Raw genomic sequence first — 24,168 nt, forward strand, 5'->3', positions numbered from 1 at the left:
GCCATCGTACCCAAACATGCCCCGATGGGAACCAAACTTTGCAAGCATGTGGGGGGACTCCACCCCCACATGCATGCAAGTGCCTAGTGCGGATGTTTCAAGTCTCTTGGTGCTTAAGAGGCCATGGAAAATCCGGGCCTTCTCCATACCATCGTACCCAAACATGCTCCGATGGGAACCAAACTTTGCAAGCATGTGGGGGGGACCCACCCCCACATGCTTGCAAAGTTTGGTCACAATCGGAGTATGTTTGGATTGGTAATTAGTACCTAGTGCAGATTTTTCAAGTCTCTTGGTGCTTAAGAGGCCATGGAAAATCCATGCCTTCCCCATACCATTGTACCCAAACATGCTTCGATGGGGACCAAGCTTTACAAGCATGTGGGGGGGACCCACCTCCACATGCTTGCAAAGTTTGGTCACAATCCGAGCATGTTTGGATTGGTAATAAGTGCCCAGTGCGGATTTTTCAAGTCTCTTGGTGCTTAAGAGGCCATGGAAAATCCGGGCCTTACCCATACCATCGTACCCAAACATGCTCCGATTGGGACCACACTTTGTAAGCATGTGGGGGGGACCCACCCCACATGCTTGCAAAGTTTGGTCACAATTCGAGCATGTTTGGATTGGTAATTAGCGTCCAATGCGGATTTTTCAAGTCTCTTGGTGCTTAAGAGGCCATGGAAAGTCCGGGCCTTCCCCATACCATCATACCCAAACATGCCCCGATGGGCACTTTGCAAGCATGTGGGGGGGACCCACCCCCACATGCTTGCAAAGTTTGATCACAATCCGAGTATGTTTGGATTGGTAATTAGCACCCAGTGCGGATTTTTCAAGTCTCTTGGTGCTTAAGAGGCCATGGAAAATCCGGGCCTTCCCCATACCATCATACCCAAACATGTCCCAATGGGGACCAAACTTTGCAAGCATGTGGGAGGGACCCACCCCCACATTCTTGCAAAGTTTGGTCACAATCGGAGCATGTTTGGATCGGTAATAAGCGCCCACTGCAGATTTTTCAAGTCTCTTGGTACTTAAGAGGCCATGGAAAATCCAGGCCTTCCCCATACCATCGTACCCAAACATGCACCGATGGGGACCAAACTTTACAAACCAAGCATGTGGGGAGGACCCACTCCCACATGCTTGCAAAGTTCGGTCACAATCCGAGCGTGTTTGGATTGGTAATTAGCGCCCAGTGCGGATTTTTCAAGTCTCTTGGTGCTTAAGAGGCCATGGAAAATCCGGGCCTTCTCCATACCATCATATCTAAACATGCTCTGATGGGGACCAAACTTTGCAAGCATAAGGGGGGGAGCCACCCCCACATGCTTGCAAAGTTTGATCACAATCGAAGCATGTTTGGATTGGTAATTAGCACCCAGTGTGGATTTTTCAAGTCTCTTGGTGCTTAAGAGGCCATGGAAAATCCGGGCCTTCCCCATACCATCATACCCATACATGCTCTGATGGGGACCAAACCTTGCAAGCATGTGGGGGGGGACCCACCCCCCACATGCTTGCAAAGTTTGGTCCCCATCGGAGCCCAGTGCGGATTTTTCAAGTCTCTTGGTGCTTAGGACGCCATGGAAAATCCGGGCCTTCCCCATACCATCGTACCCAAACATGCCCCGATGGGGACCAAACTTTGCAAACATGTGGGGGGGACCCACCCCCACATGCTTGCAAAGTGTGGTCACAATCGGGACATGTTTGGATTGGTAATTAGCGCCCAGTGCGGATTTTTCAAGTCTCTTGGTGCTTAAGAGGCCATGGAAAATCCGGGCCTTCCCCATACCATCGTACCCAAACATGCTCCGATGGAGACCAAACTTTGCAAGCATGTGGGGGAGACATGGTGATGGTGATTCTCAACAAACGATATGATAGCCAAAGTGTAAAAAAATCAGAAAACCATGAACATCAACTAAAATGCAATGATCCTCAATAATGAGAAAACTTATAATGATATAAACATCAACTAAGTACATTAGAATGTGAGCTAACATAGCCACTCTGGGTTTAGCCACACTAACTCAAAAGATCAAGGTATTTTGAAAATGAGCTACCCCAGCTATTTTGAGATTAGTCACTCCCAAAAAATCTAAGTACAATGTAAGCGAGCTAATCCAGCTAGTCTGAGTTTAGTCACTATCAAGATAGAGATCTAGTCAGCAGCACCCTCTCTAGCTCTCAACTACTCTAGAATGCTCTCATGGCCATCCACTCAAAGCCAAAAATGAGGGTGAGAACTATGTTTTCGGCTCTGTACTCGATCAAGAGTGAGCCTGGTAGCAACCACTAGATGAGAGAACTGAAATGCCTCTAACTCCCACTTCCACTGCTAGAACTCAAGACCGATGAAGTCGAATCTGCTGGTAGAACCGGCCTGCCACAATCATGCTATGGGCGTCATAAGAAAACCCATGATCATCCACTGTATCCTGGTCAAGGATGCACTTTGGCCTAGTGCAACTCATCAGATAGTAGTCTACTCCCTCACTATTTCCCTCACTGGCAATAATAGCAAATACATCACCCTCTTGTAGCAAATATGTCAGGTCATCATAACTGACCATGAACGCAGGACCTGTGTGCTCATCAGACAACACTGGATGTGAAGGATACTCGGGGGAGAGGAATGTATGTATCCATGCATCTGCCCATCCTCTCGAGGCACAATGTGACCAATCGCCATCCATACATGCTCCACAGAAGCATGCAAACCGTCATGTGTAAATCGCGGGGGCCGCCATGCACGTGCTCCTGATGGAATGTAAGCCCAAGGTGCCAGGTACTGTGTCACAATCATGGGAGGCTCTACGGTCAATTATGCCACCATCCACATGGCAAAAAAATCTCCTGTGACAATCCGAGCATCACGTTTGGGATACGATGATGCTGCACTCCCACACAAATGTTGGGAGCACCACTCGACTACGTGGCCCGCATCTCTGAACCGCTAAGCATCTTGTCGCAGCTGATGATGCCTTAGGGCACGTTTCACACACGTGCCCGCACCATCATGCTCTCCCTTCCCGTGACCAGTCTCAAAGAATGACCAAATCACTGGGATACTAATCACTAGGATACTAGACTACACATGCCACCTATAAATCCATAAATGATAGTCTTAGTTATTGTTTTCTTTAAGATGTTCTAGTGAATTTAGTTTAATTGCAAATGTAAGAGAACCATAAGTACTACGTGTAGAGCCAATAGAATTGTCGTGATGATGACTTGAACTGTGTGCCACAACCATCCGACCAAACCCATCGCTGGCCACGTATGATCCCACAATCTCCTAAAAAATTGTCATGGAGACAAAAATAGTGTTGCACAAAATGTGCATCATGTGAACGATCATCACTGATATAGAAATGATACTCTCGAATAATGACACGGGTCTTGGGGGTACTCGCTATCCCATCCCATCTACATGAGCCTTTGCATGTAAATAGCTAATGTGGACCATAATAACAACCTAGTGAGGTAAGCAATACAGACGTTTAGGACACAAAAAATCAAATAAGTAATGTAGCTCAATCACAAAACAAATATTATGAAATATAACCATTACCTGCTCTGAGAAGTTATACTCAGATTGTATCTCCTAAAAAAGGTGTGAAGGTGTAGTTCTCTACAAAATCAATCACAGAGATGACCACACCAATAGAAAACTCTGCCAGGCATGCTCGGAACTGACGATCCTGCCACTTGGCACAAAGACTATGCCGTATATAGGGGTAGATCTACTCCCTGAATGTGGCTGTGAAGTGACAACGTGGTGTATGTTTGTCCACGAGCTGCAACTTCCTGGACTGCCCACCACCACTCTGGAGCTGGTGTGTCACATACTCATAACATTGCCATGCCACTATCTCTTGGTCACTTGCATCAAGATCTACCATTTGTAGATGTGCAAGTGAATCACATGGTGTATGTTTGTCCACGAGCTGCAACTTCCTGGACTGCCCACCACCACTCTGGAGCTGGTGTGTCACATACTCATAACATTGCCATGCCACTATCTCTTGGTCACTTGCATCAAGATCTACCATTTGTAGATGTGCAATTGCTCTCCACACAAGGCATCCTATGCATCTGGGCATCCTCCGTGCGTGCACACAAAAGAGAGTGGATGAAATCACGAGGACTACGAGGCAACTCTCTATGCCCACGAAGAGAACGGAACACATCATAAAAAAGTGTGAACTCAACATGGTAGCGACAACAACATTTTTCACGCTGACGTGAGTACCTCACAAACCAAGGCTTACACCCCTTAAATGACCTTTGCCCAATTTTTAAGCTCTGGATACGAAGCCACAAACTGAGAATATGTAAGATCCCTGTTCCCACCGAGCAATGGATTCTGGGTACTGGCAGCGGAAGTAGCACTTCTTGCGCGGGACAGGGGTCCCACATTCGGGGCCTCGCCCATGGATATCCGGACAAGAGACTAATCCGTCGGTTGTTCCAAAACCGAACCCGGAAAAACTTCCTTTACCCGGAAAGCACGGGCGATTCCACCAGGATAACTTTTTACTCTAACGTAGGCAAGACCATTACTGATCAAGCTGATCCGATTGCATCTATAAAGATACTCGGTTAGATCAATGAAGAAACTTGCACTTGGATCATTGGGATCAACGCTTTTTTCCCCATTCAAGAGGCATAGCCGTTGATTCCTATCCATAGAACAATTTCTATCCGGGATTTACTTTATCTATCGTAATAACATAAATTTAGTCTCGATTTACGGATCCATCAGTCCAGCCTAAATCCCATGGGCCAACCACTGTAGTCATGGGATCCAATTAGGAATTTGGTTAGGTTTTGTCCCGAGTTCCAGGGAAAAGATTTCCAAGGCCCCCTAGTCGGAAGTTCATGCAAACATAAAACTAGTCACACCACTTACACACCTAATATGAAATTGCCTTTTTCTCAACATCAGCTAACTTTAAAACAATCTTTTAATGAAACCATAGTATCACTGATCACAATCTTCCAATTTATCCGATTGATTCAATTTCCCATCATTCCTTCATCGGAGTATCTATGGCATCATTGGCAACTAGAACGCTCACCACCTGTCCACTCAGGGGCCTTTTCAATAGTTCCTAGCCCATAATACTCGACAATATAATCACTTATCAAGATGGACTCTTGTTGAAGATCAGCAAGATCAACCAGCAGATCCATATAAAAGAGCCATGGACTCATCCGTTGAGGACCAGCAAGGTCAGTCAACCAGATCCATGCCCGATTTCAGAAAACAACTCTTACTCCTTGTTTCAATATCTTCCTCGACGCACGCGTGGGTATCATGGGCGACCCAGAGCCCGAGCACCGTATGGTCAGCACCCTCTAGGATCCTTCGCAGGTGACCCAGCGCTTCACTCATAGGTCGCTTCCTTGGCCCCTCATCCACCGTACCGGAAGCTCACCATTTTAATCGAACCGAGGCTGGTCAAGACCTCGGCCGACCTTGCTTCGCGAGACGTCATCCATTGACTCTCCGTCAGGAGTTGCAACTTTATCAGTTAGGTCACCATGACCTTAATCCATAAGACAGTCAAAATGCTTCCCTAGCATTCTTGACATAAAACAGTCATTTACAAACAGTCACAAAATACAGTTTCTATATCGAACTCCGTCTTTCCACATTATCCCTCCTCAATCCACATCACTTATTCCACATTTCCTTCATATGTACTCATTCTCATCCATTCATTCATATCAATGACACATTATTTCCTATACACATTCACCTTCATTATTCTTCATACACATCTATGCATACATCCATTTTCACATCCTTACTCATACATCCACATCCACATACATACATCCATACATACACATCCACATGCATACATCCACATCTACATGCATACATCCATATATACACATCCATATATATACATCCACATCCTCATTTGTACATCTACATCTACATGCACATTCATGCATCTTCAGCCATACATCCACATTTACATGCACATTCACATCCATACTCTACATACATACATCTATTTTTTTGCTTCCCATTCATATAGCCCCATACACATTCACATCCATACTCTACATACATACATCTATTTTTTTGCTTCCCATTCATATAGCCCCATACACCTTCACATCTATTCTTTTACATCACATCCATTCTCGCTTTATGACAACCTATATACATCTTATCTCATCACATACACTTCTTATCTCATCCCATACACATCTTATCACATCTTAACTCATCTTATCACATCCTAACTCATCTCATATACATCTTATCTCATCTTATCACATCTCATACACCTCTTATCACATCTCATACACTTCTTATCACATCTTAACTCATCTTATCACATCTCATACAACTCTTATCACATCTCATACACCTCTTATCACATCTTAACTCATCCTATCACATCCTAACTTATCTCATATGCATCTTATCTCATCTTATCACATCTCATACACCTCTAATCACATCTCATACACTTCTTATCACATCCTAACTTATCTCATATGCATCTTATCACATCTCATACACCTCTAATCACATCTCATACACTTCTTATCACATCCTAACTCATCTTATCACATCCTAACTTATCTCATATGCATCTTATCTCATCTTATCACATCTCATACACCTCTTATCACATCTCATACACTTCTTATCACATCCTAACTCCTCTTATCACATCCTAACTTATCCTTTATGCATACCTCTTTCAATTGTGATAAAAGTAACACTTTTACAATAAAATAATTATTTTTTTGTAATATTTTTACAATAAAATAATAATATATTTATTTTTTTCATTTCTATGCACGAAATTCAATATGATGAAAATAACATTTTTATAATAAAATAATAATTTTTTTTCTTTACAGTTTTATAATAAAATAATAAAATATTCATCTTTTATGCATACCTCTATGCATGAATTTCAATTATGCTAAAAGTAACACTTTTATAATAAAATATTAATGTTTTATGCATACCTCTATGCATGAAATTCAATTGTGATAAAAGTAATACTTTTATAATAAAATATTCATCTTTTATGCATACCTCTATGCATAAAATTCAATTATGCTAAAAGTAACACTTTTGATATAAATTTTATCCATTATGCATACTTCTATGCATGAAAATAAAAATGATAAAAGTAACACTTTTGATATAAAAATTTATCCATTATGCATACTTCTATACATGAAAATAAAAATGATAAAAGTAACACTTTTGATATAAAAATTTATCCATTATGCATACTTCTATGCATAAAATAAAAATGATAAAAGTAATACTTTTGATATAAAAATTTATCTTTTATGCATAATATAAAAATTCAATTTTTTCATAATTACAATGAAATTCTTTCTATTAATTTAGGATGATAATTCTTAGAATATGGTAGGAAGTCCTCTTTTCATGCTTTGAATGAAATTATTTTATGTGTAAATTTTTTTAAAATTTTGCCATAGCTCCGCTACTATGATTGATAAATCTCAATTATTTTAAAAGATAAGGCTTATCTTTAAGGGAATGATTAGAATGATCCCTAATTGGATCATTAACTCTTAATGGATTGAATCAAAAATAATCATGGAATACATAAACTAAAAGCATAGATTAAAAAAACTATTAATTTATTCTTAAGCATAGATTAATCTTGGATTAAGAAAAAGCTTTATGAAAAGCTTCATTTGGATTGAGATGGGTCATGAGTATGACCATTCCTTAAGTGAGAGAGAGAAATTACATAAAACCCATTAGAATTAAACATAAATAAAAATTTATGTAATTCTTTACTATCATTAATCAATTAACTTCAATAGCATTAATCAAATTATTAACTTTAATAGCATTCAAAAACCATACCAATTAAGCTTCTCAAGCTTGAGAGGGGTTGAGAAGTGAGAAACATTGAGAAATTATAGAAAAGATCAAATTTCACCATATTACCTTACAAATTGCTTGATTCTTTGTTCACAGTAGAGGCCCCCAACCAATCAATTGGTTTAGTATGTTGATGGAGCCACCAATGGGGATTGAAGAAAGAGAGAAGTGTCAAAAACTAGTGAATTATTAAAGAATTCACAGCTCTTGGCTTAGGTGGAGTAGAGTAACAATGCATAAGACACTATATATTTTCAACAAGGGGAGGCTTCTATTTATAGGAAAAATTGAGCTCCTAACCAAACAAACTGATTCTAGAATTTTCCAAGTCAGTTTGGTCACTTTTTGACCATTTTTAGGTCAGTTAAGCTAACTTTTTAGAACTAGACTTGAATGAGGAGAGAGGAGAGATGAAATATCTCAATTTTTATGAGTTTAAAACTCATTCAAGCATGTGAAATATGCACCTCCTTTAAATAACTCCCCTTCCTTACATATGTGTCAAAATGAAATCATTATACCCAAAATATCTCATATTTTTAATATTGCTCATAGTTTTTTACTAATAAACCTTGTACATTTTCAACTCTTCATCTTGTGTGAGCATTTACTCATTTTTGGATACCCAAAATATCTCATATTTTTAATATTGCTCATAGTTTTTTACTAATAAACCTTGTACATTTTCAACTCTTCATCTTATGTGAAATTTGCACCTCCTTTAAAGAACTCCCCTTCCTGACATATGTGTCAAAATGGAATCATTATACCCAAAATATCTCATTTTTGGATACCCAAAATATCTCATATTTTTAATATTGCCCATAGTTTTTTACTAATAAACCTTGTACATTTTCAACTCTTCATCTTATGTGAGCATTTACTCATTTTTGGGTATCTTCTTTTACAAATTGGATTTATCTTCTCCCTACACAAGGATTGATGCTATTGGCCCATAGGAACCTTAATTGGACCATAATCCAAAAGTTTCTGAAAATCTACACCCTTAGGCTAAGGTCCTTTATACGCCAATTTTCCAAAGTAAATCTACAAAAATCCAACCGTTAGATTTATAATTTTACCTTATACCCACATTATACTAATCTTTCCCAATCTAATCATCACTAGATCTATACAATTTAAGCATTTTAAATGGTAGATGTGATGGGAGGATAAAATAGTATGTTTTTTAACAATTCTAATACCTTTTAAATAATATAGAAAATAGTAGAATACATCAAAAATTACTCGATAAATCAAGTTAAGCTCTATGTTTTTTGTATTTGTGATATGAAAAGTGGGAACATCATATGAGTAATAATGTAAAAGTTATAGGCAATTTACTCACATTCACTGTACCTGTCTAAACCTACGAGACAGGGCTTATATACAAACTTGGTTCCCAAAGAAAAGGGAATTTGCAATTATTGGATATTCGATTAGATTATAGTTTTAGGTGCCCAATTTTGCATATGATGTTTCATTAGAAGACCTTAAAGTGAAACTCCTTGTCTAACTAGGAGAGATTGGCTATTCTTCTTGAAAAAATGCCGGTTTTCTAGCTAAAGCCAAGGGCGCCCACTACATGAAACTAGATAACCTCATCTTGCAACCACCCTGTGCGGTTGGTATTGTTTCTTGTAGTTCCAACCTCTTCGCTTCTCACATTTCCATTGCTACCGGCATTGGACATTTTCACCACCATTTCTAGTTAAAACTAACACAAAATGATCTTAAAACACAATAAAACTAACACAAGTGAGAATCAGTTTTGGCAAAAACAAAGAGGTTTGGGGTTTAGGAATGTACTTACTTGCCATGCTTACCAAGCATCTCCTCCAGTAATAACAATGTATCCTTCATCTTGCACCCTATCAAATAGAGCTTGCAAACCCCATTATAATGCAAAATCATATTCATCTTGCATAGGGGGCGGTCCACTGCTTCAATCTATAGGCATACAAACAAATGAACATTTTAGAAAGTTTTTATTTAAGATAACCTTATTTAATTAAAAGATAAGATACAATTTGAGGCTAATATATACTTACAAATATTGTTGGGATATCGACTCCTCCTTCATATGTAATATCATGCCTCAAGTTATTTGCCATCTATCCAAGAAAAAACATAAATACTTAAAACTCTTCTGTATAGGAAGCTACCGGCATGCATAAGAAGCTACTAGCATGCGTTGTTTGCTACAAGCATGCGTTGGTTGCTACCAGCATGCATAGGTTGCTATCTGCATGCATTGGTTGCTACTCGCTTCCATAGATTGCTACCGGCATACATAGGTTGCTACCGGCATCCATAGGTTGCTACCAGCTTCCATAGGTTGCTACCGGCATACATAGGTTACTACCGACATGTATAGGAAGATACCGGCATGCGTAGGAAGCTACCGGATTCCATAGGTTGCTACCACCATGCATCGGTTGCTACTGGCTTCCGTAGATTGCTACTAGCATGCGTTAGAAGCTATTGGCCTGCTTTGGAAGCTACCGGCATGCATTGGTTGCTACCGGCATGTGTAGGAATCTACCGACATGCATAGGAATCTACCGACATGCATAGGAAGCTACTGACATGCATAGGAAGCTACCGGCATGCGTAGGAAGCTACCGGCATGTGTAGGAAGCTACTGGCATGCTTTGGAAGCTGGGTGGTTGCAAGATGAGGGTACTCACTTTCGTTCACTCTCTCTAAAATTGGGACATCCATGCATCTCGGGCGGAGTGCCTCGATCGTGATAGTGCCGTAAATTAAAACACGACACGTGCCTCCCAAGCCTAAATCGACATATCTCGATCGAGATGCCAACTAATGCCACGCTAGCAGGTCCGGTTTCCAGGCGTCATCCATGTCACCATTACATGTCACCGCCACCACATTATCTCGATCGAGATATCTATGCCACTCGGATCCACATCAGGGCCACGCTGTATCCCCCTAGGCATATTTGACTATCGTCCACGTATCTCGAACGAGAAATTAACATCAAATCGCGACCATTCATTGTTCGAGGTAATGGGATATAATCTCCACCGTCCCCGTATCTCGATCGAGATACTAAGATCAAATCTCCACCGTCCAAATAGCTCGTTCGAGATACAGAGATACAATCTCCACCGTCCAAATATCTCGTTCGAGATACGTACATGCAATATCCACCGTCCAAATATCTCGTTCGAGATACATTAACGCAATCTCTACCATCCATTCAGGTATGTTGGAAGATGCGATCTCAACCGTTTAAATATCTCGATCGAGGTATGTTGAAATTTGAGCATAATGATGGGCTATGGTGGATCAAACACTAGAATCAACATCATTAACAAAGTGATTAGCAAGTGATTAAGATGTAATTAGTGAATAATTAGTAAATAGATTAATATAGGCATGGATACTCAAAAACCAGCAAATTCTCATTAGGGCTATGCCTCAATTTATAGAGTTTACATCAAGCATCTAATCCCATTGATTTCTCCATGATTCACTCCCAGAATATCTCCACCTTTTGCCTGATTCTCTCCACCTCTTCTCTTTTCCCTGAATATCTCCCAGAATATCTCCACACTCCTAAATTTCCTCATGCTACCCATTATTCTCTCCCAGAATATCTCCACACTCCTAAATTCCCTCATGCTACCCATTATTCTCTCCCAGTAGATTCTTCTCACCTTTTCACAGGTTCTTTCACAATTACATCTCTTCTTTTACAGCCTCTATCCAAGAGCTTGTTCCCACACACACCCTATTCACTTGTATATTTCAACACCTCCCCTCAAGTGAATAATCCTAGCACACCTAGACCCTATACCAAGTTTGCCTCCCCTTACTTGTTGACAGTCCGCGACCACTGTCTACTCCTCCCCTCAAGTTATCTCAGCACACCTGGACCCTGTATCAAGTTTCTTTCTTACTTGACAGTCCGCGACCAGTGCCTCAAGTCCCTAAACTCCATAGTCCTTGACACTCTCTCTCTCTATGTGTCCAAGGCTACTATAAGTGCCCGCGACCTTGACTAAAGTGCTCACACATTCATCTACCACGTGGCCTACATCATCGGTGGCTCAGAGGTGGTTTTACTTTATTGGGGCAGGTTACATTGGGTTGTGGGGTCTCTCTCTCTTTCTCTCTCAGAGATTTTCACATGGCTCCTCACTCTTTGGAGCCTCACATCTTCTCTTGTCTTCAGTCTTCTTCTCGTGGGGCAGCATCTCTCCATGCGTCCGTCTCTTCTTCCAGTCTTCTCGGGGTAGCTTCTCTTCTTGTGGCAGCTTCTCTTCTCATGTCCATGTCTTCCTTCAGCTTTTCTTCTCAGTGTGGATCCTCTTCTTGGAAAGAGATATTCTTCTTCTTTCATGGCTGGGGCCATGAGCTCGTCCGTCAGGTCATTTTGCTCCATGTGAGCAACATGTTTCAATGTTTTGCTGACAATTACTTTGGGCTTTTTATGTTTATCTTGTATCATTGTGCAATGCAAACCCAAATTTATGCGAGAGATCTTACCTCTTGCCTTAATCTGGACAAGGGCAGTGTCTGTTCCCATTTTTACACTGATGCAATGTGCCCAATACATAATGCGTATAGCATTCATTCTCATGCACATTCTAAATGCAACTCTGGCTGTGAATAATCTTGAATTTGAGTGAGATTTACAGACATTAACCAAGGGTTAAATGCAAAATGATGATTTTCACAATTTTATCAGCACAATTTTACCACTTAATCAAGGGTAACCAATTTGTACGGGATGGTTGGAGTATCAAACCAACTCCGATTTGCAATCTGAAGTTATAGGGATCTGTATCAAATACCTAATGGTTAATTTGAACCCTCAATTGTACCAAAGTACAGTGATTAGCATTGATTAATCACTGATTAGCAAATTAATGCTCTGGTTTGTGTGCAGAAAACAGAGTATGCGGGGAGCCCAGATCTGGTGCCTTCCACTTCAAATGAGCTCAAATGCTTTCAAAGGCATCAATAGCAATGAGTCTAGTAGAGGATTAAGCCAAGCAACACAAGATTTGACCAAATATTGAAAGCTTAATCTCTGTTTTACCAAAGTCACCTGCAGATTTGATGAAGAGCTTGGATCTCAATGTAGACTTGATGAAACTCAATTCTGTCTTCACCAGCTTGTAGAGCATTCTTGATTACCCCTTGGGCTAAGAGGAATTAGAGACCTTTGATCTGTGGAAGTAGAAATCACCAAATCATCTCAGAAAAACGTAGCTTTTTAATCAGCGAAAATCGGGAGCTTCCGTGGTGGGTGGTTTGCGCTTCTGATTCGATGGGCTGGAGCTCCTATGGGTTAGCTAGCTTGTGTTAGAAGCTTATGCCCCAATTCTTTGTGTGCAAGGTGCTAGAGATCCTCCACTGGCTGGGGGTGAAGGGGAGAAGTGAAAACTCACTAAAAAATTGATTTTTTGCTAATATCTACTAATCCTAATTAATTCACTAATGGGCTCATAAATCTGGTTGATTCTAGGCATGGCTCTGATACCATGTTGAAATTTGAGCATAATGATGGGCTATGGTGGATCAAACACTAGAATCAACATCATTAACAAAGTGATTAGTAAATGATTAAGACATAATTAGTAAATAATTAGCAAATAGATTAATGTAGGCATGGATACTCAAAAACCAGTAAATTCTCATTAGGGCTATGCCTCAATTTATAGAGTTTACATCAAGCATCTAATCCCATTGATTTCTCCATGATTCACTCCCAGAATATCTCCACCTTTTGCCTGATTCTCTCCACCTCTTCTCTTTTCCCTGAATATCTCCCAGAATATCTCCACACTCCTAAATTCCCTCATGCTACCCATTATTCTCTCCCAGTAGATTCTTCTCACCTTTTCACAGGTTCTTTCACAATTACATCTCTTCTTTTACAGCCTCTATCCAAGAGCTTGTTCCCACACACACCCTATTCACTTGTATATTTCAACAAGGTATATAATGAATCTTTACCGTCGACATACCTTGGTCGTGGTAATGACTTTAAATTGTAGCCGTCCATGTACCTCGAACGAGATAGTAAGTGTGTATCTTGGCCGTATGTTGCACTAACCCTAATATCCCAGGGCGTTAATCTTGCAAACCCTAAATTGCATGATGCTACCGAACCTCGATCGAGGTTATAAAACCGAAAAACTTTTTTTTTGCCTCATTGTCACAAGTCGTTTTCACTCTCCTTGCTCTCTTGATTTGGATTAGCATTAGTGAGCCCATTAGCATTGTTTTATAGCTTCATTAGTGCTACTTAGCACTAAGCATTAGACCCTTCACATTAGACCCTTCACATTGGACCCTTCACATTAGACCCTTCACATTAGACCCTTCACATTAGACCTTTGTGTTTGGCTTAGGTTTTAGCATGGAGGGCCACGAGGAGGGCCGCTCATCTATTGCGGACCTCATCGTGGAGATAGACCGCGAATTAGCGGCTATCGGTAGGAGTGCTAGTAGAGACACACCGTCTACATTACATATCGTGGGGCAGACTTGGAGGCGATGCTTTCGTCCCTTCGTAGCCTTCACGATATTATTTATGTAGATGAGTGGATAGCCCACCATCGCACTGCTCCTGTGTCACATGGCCTGACATATCGTCAAGTCTGTGATCTTGCTCCGATTAGGGATGGAGCCTACCTAGATCTTTTCCTCGATAGTCGTGGGATGAGGCCTGGGGCGGGCAAGCCCCTTACTATTTCACGGTGCTCGCATCCTTGTATGGCGGCACATATCTATAGTCGATATGTTGCCGCATATGGGAGGATGCCGAACAACCGCCAGATTCCCATATACTTCGCAAAGCAATTATATGTGGAGTTTGTCTTAGGGGAGGAGGTGGATTACACCAGCCCCACCATCGGTCGGGTGGTGGTGCTGGCCGAGGCCATCTCTAGAGCTCTCCCCCACATGCTTGCAAAGTTTGGTCCCCATCGGAGCATGGAGATTTTCAACAAACAATATGATAGCCAAAGTGTTAAAAAATATAATAAAATCAAGAACATCAACTAAAATCTAATGATACTCAATAATGAGAAAACTCATAATGATATAAACATCAAATAAGTTCATCAGAATGAAAAAGAGCTACCCCAGCTAGTCTGAGGTTAGTCACTGCCCAAAAATCTAAGTACAATGTAAGTGAGCTAACCCAGCTAGTCTGAGTCTAGTCACTATCGAGATAGAGATCTAGTCAGCAGCACCCTCTCTAGCTCTCAACTGCTCTAGAATTCTCTCATGGTCATCCACTCGAAGCCGAAAACGAGGGTGAGAACTATGTTTTCGGCTTTGTACTCGAACAAGAGCGAGCCTGGTAGCAACCACTAGATGAGAGAACTGAAATGCCTCTAACTCCCACTTCCACTGCTGGAACTCAAGACTCCGATGAAGTCGAATCTGCTGGTAAAACCGGCCTGCCACAATCATGCTATGGGCGTCATAAGAAAACCCATGATCATCCACTGTATCCTGGTCAAGGATGCACTTTGGCCTAGTGCAACTCATCAGATAGTAGTCTTCTCCCTCGCTATTTCCCTCACTGGCAATAACAGCAAATACATCACCCTCCTGTAGCAAATCTGTCAGGTCATCATAACTGACCATGAATGTAGGACCTGTGTGCTCATCAGACGATGTGAAGGATGCTTGGGGGAGAGGAATGTCTGTATCCATGCATCTACCCATCCTCTCGAGGCACAATGTGACCAATCCCCATCCATACATGCTCCACAGAAGCATGCAAACCGTCGTGTGTAAATCGTGGGGGCCGCCATGCACGTGCTCTTGATGGAATGTAAGCCCAAGGTGCCAGGTACTGTGTCACAATCATGGGAGGCTCTACGGGTCAATCATGCCACCATCCACATGCCAAAAAAATCTCCTGACAATCCGAGCATCACATTTGGGGTACGATGATGCTGCACTCCCACACAAATGTTGGGAGCACCACTCGACTACGTGGCCCACATCTCTGAACTGCTGAGCATCTTGCCGCAGCAGCTGATGACGCCTCAAGGCATGTTTCACACACGTGCCCGCACCATCATGCTCTCCCTTCCCGCCGTGACCAGTCTCAAAGACTACACATGCCACCTATAAATCCATAAAAGATAATCTTAGTTATTGTTTTCTTTAAGATGTTCTAGTGAATTTAGTTTAATTGTAAATGTAAGAAAACCATAAGTACTACCTGTAGAGCCCCCAATAGAATTATCGTGATGACTTGAACTGTGTGCCACAACCATCCGACCAAACCCATCACACTGGACATGTCTGATCCCACAATCTCCTAAAAAATCGTCATGGAGACGAAAACAGTGTTGCACAAAATGTGCATCATGTGAACGATCATCACTGATATAGAAATGATACTCTCGAATAATGATACGGGTCTCGAGGGTACTCACTATCCCATTTACATAAGCCTCTGCATGTCGATAGCTAATGTGGATCATAATAGCAACTTGGTGAGGTAAGCAATACATACGTTTAGGACACAAAAAATCAAATAAGTAATGTAGCTCAAACATAAAACAAATATTACAAAATATAACCATTACCTGCTCTGAGAAGTAATACTCAGATTGTATCTCCTAAAAAGATGTGAAAGTGTAGTTCTCTGCAAAATCAATCACAGAGACGACCACACCAATAGGAAACTCTGCTAGGCATGCTCGGAACTGACGATCCTGCCACTTGGCACAATGATTGTGCCGTATGTAGGGGTAGATCTGCTCCCTAAATGTGGCTATGAAGTGACAACGTGGTGTATGTTTATCCACGAGCTGCAACTTCCTGGACTGTCCACCACTCTGGAGCTGGTGTGTCACATACTCATAACGTTGCCATGCCACTATCTCTTGGTCACTTGCATCAAGATCTACCATCTGTAGATGTGCAAAGTGAACCACATGATGTGCAATTGCTCTCCACACAAGGCATCCTATGGAACTGGGCATCCTCCGTGCATGCACACAAAAGAGAGTGGATGAAATCACATGGACTACGAGGCAACTCTCTATGCCCACTAAGAGAACGGAACACATCATAAAAAAGTTTGAACTCAACATGGTAGCGACAACAACATGTGTCATGCTAACGTGAGTACCTCACAAACCAAGGCTTACACCCCTCAAATGACCTTTGCCCAATTTTAAGCTCTGGTGGATACGAAGCCACAAACTCAGAATACAACTCAGTTTGGGTCATTTCAAGAAAGCAAGCACCGTGCTTAATGAACACTCCTCTTGTCACTCTCTTACGCAAAGCTTTCTTGAAAACTGGCGAGGCACGATAATTCTCCTCCCAAAAACTTTCTATCAAGGTTCTAGTGGTTTCATCTAGTAGGCGATCATGCCTAGCTACACGACCACTACTCGCCCACAAAGCACCAACCTCATTGGCATCTAAACTTTCTATCAAGGTTCTAGTGGTTTCATCTAGTAGGCGATCATGCCTAGCTACACGACCACTACTCGCCCACAAAGCACCAACCTCATTGGCATCTAAACTTTGTCGCCTAATAGACCCAACTCTAAGTGCGTGTGGTGCTATGGAAAGGATGCAAGATGTGGCACTAACCTTACCCTTCATTTGGGAGCTACTTATGGCTACCACAATAGCCCGTCGAGCAGTCAAAGCGTCCGCAGAGTTCCTCTTCTTGTGTTAACTATATAGGAATGACGAACACTTTGTAGCACCGCCATGCCAGCTCTCCTCTCTCTTCGACCTCCAATGTCGAAAAGTGCCCTGCAGTTGGCCATGTTGGGCAGATCAATCAAAGCATCAAGCACACATGCATGTGATGAAGGCGTGAGGTCTTTGAAATAGGAATGGAAGATTGCATGGGCACGACGATGTGCCCCTGACTTTGATAGTTCTTTCCTATCCACACGAAGGGCGCCAAAGGAGGGGGGGTGGGTTCTTGTAGAAGAGAGGACTCAAGAAGGGCGGGTTCATGTGGATTATCTAAACTAAGGGGTAGTGGGGGGGAAGACGGCGAAGGGAGAGGAAGTGAAAGAGGAGGAGCAAGGCTTGGATCATCGCCAGACGGAAGGTGTTGCTCGTTGACGTGCTCTCCACTCTCTCTTTCTCTCACGAGCTACCCTTCTCCTCTCCTCCTCTTGAACTTGGTGGATGGGGGGGAGTCTAGTCCTATCACGTTTCTGACTCCTATGAGACTTTGAGAACCCATTCTCAAGGAAGCTAAGAGAGAAAATATTATAAAGGCTCAATGATGGATAGTACTAGAGATAAGTGTGGGATAGTACTAGAGATGTGTGATTATATAGGAAAAATAAGTTATCCACTTCAAATCTCATTGGATTTCCTATCTAAGATTGATTGGATAACTAAGATAAACATAAAGATAATTAAAGATAAACTATTATCCACTTAAAAATTAATATTATTTATAATATTTATTAACAAGTCTAAATATTTATCATTACTAGATATATAAATATATCTTTAAAGATATCTTTTATTTTATAATTATATAACTGCTTTTTTTAATAAAGTATTTTTTTTAAATTTTATTCAAAGGTTTATTCTACATAAAAAAATTTCAAGAAATATTAAATAAAAAAAGTTATTTTTTTTAAATTAATAATATGATCTTTAATAATATTATTATTGATCTAGTCCCAAAATATAATCCTTTAAAATTAGTGATTTTAAATTCTTTTATTTAATAAGTTACATATATTTTATTATTTAAATTTCTATATTCTATTTCTCTAAATTACTAAATTAACTTTTTCAAAAATATGTTTTTGAAAAAAGAGGGGAGATGGGAAGGAGATGCCATGTGTCACAAGCGTGCATGACACGTGGCATTCTCTTAACATGTGGCACTATTATGGTTGATGTGGCAATTCCATGATGTGGCATGCCATGTCACCAAGTGCGAGGTGGCATGCAAAGGTGGCAAGATGATGTGGCATTAATGATGACTAGGATGATGAGGTGGGGAGTCAACTAGGTTGACCATGTTAACATGGAGGGTGGAGGTGGCAAGCTGCTTATGTGGATCCTCTCGATGCCCATGTGGACATAAAGTGGAAGATTTGTGCCTACCCAAGCCTCACACATGGAATGAAACCTAAGTTGTGAAGTTTACCAAGCCTAGATTTCCAAACCTAACTAGGATTGGTTTTAGACTTGAAAAGGGGAGAGTGGACACAATATGGGAATTTTCACTTGGGAGGATTGAAAATGGACCTTCCCATACTTAAATCAAGCCAAATTTTTTTAAATAAATTCATGGCAACAAGAGTATTGATCCCTTGAGTTTTTAGATTGAAAGATTCAATATTTAATTTTCTAGAATTAAATTACTATTGATTTAATGGGCCTCTAACAGTCATAATAAATTTTCCAAAGTAAATCTACAAAAATCCAACCGTTAGATTTGTAATTTTACCTTATACCCACATTATACTAATCTTTCCCAATCTAATCATCACTAGATCCATACAATTTGAGCATTTTAAATGGTAGATGTGGTGGGAGGATAAAATAGTATGTTTTTTAACAATTCTAATACATTTTAAATAATATAGAAAATAGTAAAACACATCAAAAATTACTCGATAAATCAAGTTAAGCTCTATGTTATTTGTATTTGTGATATGCAAAGTGGAACCATCATATGAGTAATAATGTAAAAGTTATAGGCAATTTACTCATATTCACTATACTTGTCAAAACCTAGGACAGGGCCTGTATACAAACTTGGTTCCCAAAGAAAAGGGGATTTGCAGTTATTGGATATTCGATCAGATTATAGTTTTAGGTGCCCAACTTTGCATTTGATGTTTCATTAGAAGATCTTGAAGTGAAACTCCTTGGCTAACTATGAGAGATTGGCTATTCTTCTTGAAAAAATGTCTGTTTTCTAGCTAAAGCCAAGGGCGCCCACTACATGAAACTAGATAACCTCATCTTGCAACCACCCAGCTACCGGCATGCATTGGTTGAAAGTAGCTTATTGCCCAGGGGTGTGAGTTTGAACGCTATTGTACAAAACACATGCAAGGTGTCTGCCTCAATGGCATAATTTCAATACCGACATGTGTAGGAATCTACCGACATGCATAGGAAGCTACCGACATGCATAGGAATCTACCGGCATGTATAGGAAGCTGCCAGCATGCATTTCTTGCTACCGTCTTCCATGCATTGGAAGCTACCTGCATGCGTTTGGAAGCTACCGGCATGCATTGGTTGCTATTGGCTTCCATAGGTTACTACCGGTATGCATAGGTTGCTACTGGCTTTCATACGTTGCTACCGGCATGCGTAGGAAGCTACTGGCATGAATAGGAAGATATCGGCAATGCATTGGTCTGCTATCAGCTTCCATAGGTTGCTACAAGCATGCGTAGGAAGCTACCAGCCTGCATAGGAATCTACCAACATGCATTGGTTGCTACCGGCTTCCATAGGTTGCTACCGGCTTTCATAGAATGTTACCAGCATGCTTTGCAAGCTACCAGCATGCGTTGGAAACTATCGGCATGCATAGGAAGCTACTAGCATGCATTGGTTGTACTACCGACATGCGTAGGTTGCTACCAACATGCATAGGAAGCTATCAGTATGCGTAGGAAGCTGTCAGCATGCATTGGATGCTACTAGCATGCATTGGTTGCTACCGGCATGCATAGGTAGGTACCGGCATGCATAGGAAGGTACCAGCATGCATAGGTAGCTACCAACATACATAGAGCATGTAGTATGGGAAAATAAACAAACCCTAATCTTAAAACCCTATAACATGTAAAAGCATAAGAGAAGAAATATACAAGAAAGAGAGCTCTTACCTTGTGAGGCTTGTATGTGTTGAAAATCTACAAAATCAAACCAAAATAAGGAAAAAATGTATTAATAACAAACCCTAATCTTAAAATCCCTAAAACTTACAAACCCTAGTCTTAAAAGCCCTAAAACTTATAAACCCTATAAACTTTTAAAAGCATGAAAGAAGAAACATATACGAAAGAGATCTCTTGGTGAGGCTTGTATGTGTTGAAAACCTACAAAATTAAACCAAGTCAAGAAAAAAAGTATTAGAAAAAATCAATATTTCTTACCATATGAAGCTTTAATAGAGAGCTCTTAATTAGGGAAAAAGAAGAAGAGAAAAAGAAGAAAAGAAAAACTTAAAAGAGAGAAAGACAAAGGAAATACTCAAAAGATAGCTTTCATGGAAATCTTGTTTGCATAGGAGATAAATGAAAACAATATGCATACCTTGAGCTTGAGGAGGATACGATAGGAGAGCTAGAAGTGATAGGCAAGGCAAAAACCTATTAAAAAAAACTCAGAGTACAAGTTTATTGTATTCAAAAGATAAAACTATGCGGCAACAAAAGAAGCGACAGAAAAAGTGGGATGTTTTTACAGTAAAACAAAGTTTTTTCGCTACTACAGATGCTGTTGAGCAACGCTTTTTCATTGCTAGGCAGCAAAAAAGAGCTGCTGGGAAGTGATATTCAAGCGCTACTTAGCAGCGAGAAAAGCACTACGGAGCAGTAATAGGTCACTGGTGAGCATCTTGAAAACCCCCAATATTTTTCTTCCAAAAACGTTGCTATGCTCCAAATGTGTTATAGTGCATGACAATCACTAGGCCAGATTTGAACTATACAGTTGGATTGCAGATTCAGTTTATCTAGGTTCCTTAGAAGCCACATTTAGACGGTGTGAGGTGCACATTGCGCTATGTGAAGTCTATAGTAGACTATGGTCTCTTTCATGAGGCTAGTACAGAGTTGTAGGTGTTTGGATACACTGATACAGATTGGGCTGGTAATATCGTAGATAGGAGATCTACCAGTGGATTTATGTTCTCGTTTAGAAGTGGTGCTGTAACATGGAGCAGCAAGATGCAGCCAATAGTTGCCTTGTTGAGTACAGAAGCAAAGTTAGGCATGCTCCAATGAAAGCATGTGAGGTACCTTGGTTACACAAGCTACTTGGTGATTTGGGGCTAAGAAGAAGTTAACAGATAGGTTATCATCTATTGTGACAACCTTAGCAGCTGGCGAGGAACCCGATTTTTCATACGTGGACTAAACACATAGAGGTCCACATTGATCTCATGTATGTTAGCATAGAGGAGTAGGTGGCTAACATTTCCATGAAAGCCCTGGGAGAGCAGAGAAGCTTTGCAAATTTCAAACTATGGAGTCCTGGAGATGGAGTTGAGCTTGAGGGGGAGTGTTGAGATGTCAAGATCCACACGAGCTGACACTTATGATATGCCTCGGTGACCGTTTTTGCCACTTACATCACTGGCGTGTTTGGTAAGAAGCTGACATGATAGATCTTCATCAATGATTCTACAGCTAGACTGCACCAGCTACTAGTCCACCATTGCCTTATGGCATACTTATCTTGCCAGCTCACTCACTTAGCGTGTTCACATTATGGACCTCATATACATAGTACTTATGTTGTATTTCCCTTATCTTTTTAGTAGAACTTTTTTGTTGTGAAGAAGAAGAAAAACAATTAACAGCCTCTCATCTTGTGTGTTCTCTTCTAGGATTTTTTTGAGTGCGTGTTTGCTTGCAAGAGCTAATCTCTCTTCCTCCGTACATATTTTCACTAGGGAGCACTTCAATGCTATGGTCAATTTCTCTCGATGGTGGAACACCATATGGGAAATCTTTAGGAAAAGCATCCCTAAACTCTTGCAAATAAAAAACATAAAGTAGATTTTATTGACTTGGTTTTTGGCTTAGATTGTTGTTTTTGTTCACAAGATGACAAGACACTGTTTAAGAAATAGGGGTCTCGTCCAAGGCTAATTAAGTTTTCTCTAGTTTCAACAAAGAAAACATTAACTTTATTTCTTATTTCATCTACAAAAATAACATTATTCAAACTTATTTCATATACCTCGGTGATATAGTCGGCATCAAAGGCACTTCACAACTCTAGGGAAGATATAAGGAGTGAAGCTCGAATCTCTTGCTCACCCTATAACCTCACAACTCTAGTACTCTCATGCATAAACTCCAGGCTATTATTGTGGTAACTATGAATCAGGGTAGGGCCACTCCCTGCCTATATATATAGATCTGCTCTAGCTAAGTGCATGATGTAGAAATCCAATCTAGCCTCAAGGTACGCACAAAACCACCGTGTCCCAAACAATTTTGTGATGAACATTCACCAATAAAAAGTGTACTTATGATGATTTCTTTTGGTTTCACATAAACGCGACTTCTTAACTAATGCATAGTTAAGAAAGTTATGTGTGGCCCCATTGTGATGGTGACTCTACGGCCACCTATCCTACCATATAGATGGACCAAATCATGTGGTTCCATCGATGGCTGCCACATGGCTTGTCTAATGCAAGAAGCATGGCTTGTCTAATGCAGGAAGCATGGGTATTATCTGTATAATAGATAGTTACCTCTCGGAACTCTGTAGAACTTAGTGGCAACTTTTGGATTGTATGCATCTTTTGAGAGGGTTTCCCCTCCTTCTTGGCGTCCATGGAACTCCCAGTACCCAGTTTAGGACGTGCTGCTTTGCTATGTCCTACCTCAAAGCAGTGAAAGCATAAATTTTATTTTCTTATACTGCTCTTTTTTAAGGGTTCTCACTTGGTTTTTCTCTTTTAGTTAACATGGTTTCTTCAACCAGTGTCCACCCTCCCTTTTATGCTCACCATAGCCCCCTTTCCCCCTATCACCCTGAAAGAACTTTATTTTAAAGCTCGAACCACCCCTTTCCTTTCCTTCTTTACTAAGACCTGATTAAGAATGACACAAAACATCATTGTGAATCTGTGCGTATTTAATTGCCTCATTGAGATCTTTGGGTTCCTTGCGCTCCATCATAAATCTGTGCGTATTTAATAGCCCCATTGAGATCTTTTGGCTCCTTGAGCTCCACAAAAGCCTCATAGTTCAGGTGTAATCTGTGCATATTTAATAGCCCCATTGAGATCTTTTGGCTCCTTGAGCTCCACAAAAGCCTCATAGTTCAGGTGTAATCTGTGCGTATTTAATAGCCCCATTGAGATCTTTTGGCTCCTTGAGCTCCACAAAAGCCTCATAGTTCAGGTGTAATCTCCTCGTGAACTCATGCAAAGTCTAGAATTCATCGATCTCTTTTAATTTAAGCACAATAGTTGGAGATGTACTGGGTGAGAGAAATGCTATGCATCGAGCATTTATCCCACTCACTCCAGTATC

The sequence above is a fragment of the Cibotium barometz genome, chromosome 40 (genome assembly GCF_041138505.1).
Source record: "Cibotium barometz isolate CiBa-2024 chromosome 40, ASM4113850v1, whole genome shotgun sequence".
NCBI lineage: Eukaryota > Viridiplantae > Streptophyta > Polypodiopsida > Cyatheales > Cibotiaceae > Cibotium > Cibotium barometz.